General features: G+C 55.5%; 1 non-coding gene across 1 annotated transcript in view; it reads right to left on the bottom strand.

Moving 5' to 3' along the window:
• LOC126432469 (small subunit ribosomal RNA) overlaps positions 1-1,584 on the bottom strand; it is a 1,909-nt gene extending 325 nt beyond the window's left edge. The window contains exon 1 of the ribosomal RNA XR_007577984.1: positions 1-1,584. This exon is cut by the window's left edge and continues 325 nt beyond it. This is a non-coding gene — a ribosomal RNA (small subunit ribosomal RNA).
• Positions 1,585-3,821: the final 2,237 nt, after the last annotated feature.

Here is a 3,821-nt window from a genome sequence, read left to right as displayed (position 1 = left end):
CTTCAGTGTAGCGCGCGTGCGGCCCAGAACATCTAAGGGCATCACAGACCTGTTATTGCTCAATCTCGTGCGGCTAGAAGCCGCCTGTCCCTCTAAGAAGAAAAGTAATCGCTGACAGCACGAAGGATGTCACGCGACTAGTTAGCAGGCTAGAGTCTCGTTCGTTATCGGAATTAACCAGACAAATCGCTCCACCAACTAAGAACGGCCATGCACCACCACCCACCGAATCAAGAAAGAGCTATCAATCTGTCAATCCTTCCGGTGTCCGGGCCTGGTGAGGTTTCCCGTGTTGAGTCAAATTAAGCCGCAGGCTCCACTCCTGGTGGTGCCCTTCCGTCAATTCCTTTAAGTTTCAGCTTTGCAACCATACTTCCCCCGGAACCCAAAAGCTTTGGTTTCCCGGAGGCTGCCCGCCGAGTCATCGGAGGAACTGCGGCGGATCGCTGGCTGGCATCGTTTATGGTTAGAACTAGGGCGGTATCTGATCGCCTTCGAACCTCTAACTTTCGTTCTTGATTAATGAAAACATACTTGGCAAATGCTTTCGCTTCTGTTCGTCTTGCGACGATCCAAGAATTTCACCTCTAACGTCGCAATACGAATGCCCCCGCCTGTCCCTATTAATCATTACCTCGGGTTCCGAAAACCAACAAAATAGAACCGAGGTCCTATTCCATTATTCCATGCACACAGTATTCAGGCGGGCTTGCCTGCTTTAAGCACTCTAATTTGTTCAAAGTAAACGTGCCGGCCCACCGAGACACTCAATAAAGAGCACCCTGGTAGGATTTCAACGGGGTCCGCCTCGGGACGCACGAGCACGCACGAGGCGGTCGCACGCCTTCGGCTCGCCCCACCGGCAGGACGTCCCACGATACATGCCAGTTAAACACCGACGGGCGGTGAACCAACAGCGTGGGACACAAATCCAACTACGAGCTTTTTAACCGCAACAACTTTAATATACGCTATTGGAGCTGGAATTACCGCGGCTGCTGGCACCAGACTTGCCCTCCAATAGATACTCGTTAAAGGATTTAAAGTGTACTCATTCCGATTACGGGGCCTCGGATGAGTCCCGTATCGTTATTTTTCGTCACTACCTCCCCGTGCCGGGAGTGGGTAATTTGCGCGCCTGCTGCCTTCCTTGGATGTGGTAGCCGTTTCTCAGGCTCCCTCTCCGGAATCGAACCCTGATTCCCCGTTACCCGTTACAACCATGGTAGGCGCAGAACCTACCATCGACAGTTGATAAGGCAGACATTTGAAAGATGCGTCGCCGGTACGAGGACCGTGCGATCAGCCCTAAGTTATTCAGAGTCACCAAGGCAAACGGACCGGACGAGCCGACCGATTGGTTTTGATCTAATAAAAGCGTCCCTTCCATCTCTGGTCGGGACTCTGTTTGCATGTATTAGCTCTAGAATTACCACAGTTATCCAAGTAACGTGGGTACGATCTAAGGAACCATAACTGATTTAATGAGCCATTCGCGGTTTCACCTTAATGCGGCTTGTACTGAGACATGCATGGCTTAATCTTTGAGACAAGCATATGACTACTGGCAGGATCAACCAGGGAGCTGCGTCAACTAGAGCTGAGCAGCCGGCCGCCCGGGAGTGTGTCCCGGGGGCCCGCGCGAACACGCAAGCGTCCGCTCAATTATTCTGCAAACAGGAGGAGGCTGAGCTCCCCTGCACAACACACCTCGAAACCCTCTCAGGTCCCGGCGGCGCGCAGCGCCGTCCTAAGTACTTGGTCGGGTTCGAGAGAGGCGCAATCGCCCGGAGTTAGGCGAGTAGACGCTTTAGGTGCGACCACCCGTGCTCCCAACTGAGCTTGCCGCTGCCGACAGAGGCCCGGGAGCGTGCTGTCGTGGCATTGCCGGCGGGAGACAACACGCGCCACCTACGGTGACCGGCAGCTCCAACGCCAGCGCCACAGAAGGACAAAAGCCCTACTTGGGTGCCGAAGCGAACTCTCCCAGCACAGCGCACGCGCCAACACGTCCGCACAGCTGCGATACAAACCACCTGCGAGAACCGCTGGGGCGACCGAGCAGCAGACGGCGTCGCGGCGCCGAGCGCCGGGCGGCGGCGCATCCTCAGCGCACAAAGTCCTCAATCGGACCAGCACACTGCAGATGGCCACCGCGCTTCGCACCGGGCCCGCGAGGACCTACTTTGGCCGCAAGGCGCCGCGAGCAGGGGGCGCCGGCGCGCAGCTGCGCCGCCTGCCGCGTCCGTCGGCCGGCGCGCCTGCCACCGGCCGCCCCCACCAGCCGGCTGTAGCGCGTGCGCCCACGCACCGCGCTGCCAGCACGCCGGGCGGCCCCCCCTCACCGGCCGGGGACGGTCCCACCCAGCCACCGCCGCGTATCGCCTCACACCCAGATCCCCTTTCACGTTCGTGGGCATGGTGGGTCCCCTTTCACGTTCGTGGGCATGGTGGGTATCCCTGAAACAACCGGTTAATAGCTCGACCGATCGTCGCCAACACTGATTCACCTCTAGCGAGAACAACCGCACCACAACGGGTTACCGGTTGTTCATTTGCGTAACGTCACCAGCAAACGTACACGTCCATCGCCATTTGCAACGAGTATTGCATGCCTGTGTCAGGTGTCACAACACACTACGTCTGCCCACATAGACGCAACAACATGTGCACGCCTAGAGAACACGTGGAAGGTAGACCCCGTACGTATGCGGTGTCCATTGCGCGAACGACTGTCAGCCCGCCTCTGCAGCATGTCGCAGATGTGGAACGCGGTGCAACATGCTATCACGGTGTGTGAGAAGAGACGACTACGTCCGAATACACGCTCCACTACATCAACAGACTGCTCATGCTGATCGCCATCCAGGGCGTCCGTTCCTCCCACACGTCTGTATGGCGTACCACACTGCAATCCAGCTCTTATAGGGAGACGACACGTAGCTGCGTGCACAATATTTGGACTGTATGGTCCGCCGTTGCTAGGCGCTGTCGTCATACGGTCACATGGGCCACGATGTATCATTCAGTACATACGGAGCAATGTGCAGTACAGTTTGTGGGTTTTGCGTACATCGGCGGACAGGTGACAGGCCGTACCACAACGTAGGCTGAGTACGTCGGCATGCGAAGGGCATTGAACATGCAAACTTCTCACCGACCAGCTTGCGAAGGCAGGGGGGAAGGGGGGGGGGCATGTACGTCCTGCTGCTATCCACACTACAGTGTATAGCAGGAGCATGTGGAAAGTCAGCAACACCTGCAAGGTGTTTAACATGACGCGATACACAGGGGACCGGGCAGTGCGAGTAGCGAACTATATTGCGAGGGTTGCGGTTAGGCAACACTACACTACTTTAACGGGTTGCATAACAATTACAGAGCAGGTTCAGCGACAACGTGCGTCAGGTTAAGGCGCAATATAGTTTAGGTTACGGCGCACTTTAGGTTAGGTTAAGGCACATTATAGGTTAGGTTAAGGCACAACATGGGTTACGTTAAGGCACAACATGGGTTACGTTAAGGCACAACATGGGTTACGTTAAGGCACAACATGGGTTAGGTTAAGGCACAACATGGGTTAGGTTAAGGCACAACATGGGTTAGGTTAAGGCACAACATGGGTTAGGTTAAGGCACAACATGGGTTAGGTTAAGGCACAACATGGGTTAGGTTAAGGCACAACATGGGTTAGGTTAAGGCACAACATGGGTTAGGTTAAGGCACAACATGGGTTAGGTTAAGGCACAACATGGGTTAGGTTAAGGCACAACATGGGTTAGGTTAAGGCACAACATGGGTTAGGTTAAGGCACAACATGG

Source organism: Schistocerca serialis, unplaced genomic scaffold, assembly GCF_023864345.2.
Source record: "Schistocerca serialis cubense isolate TAMUIC-IGC-003099 unplaced genomic scaffold, iqSchSeri2.2 HiC_scaffold_1137, whole genome shotgun sequence".
In the NCBI taxonomy this organism is placed as follows: Eukaryota; Metazoa; Arthropoda; class Insecta; order Orthoptera; family Acrididae; genus Schistocerca; species Schistocerca serialis.
This window is presented reverse-complemented; position numbering and strand designations above follow the sequence as displayed.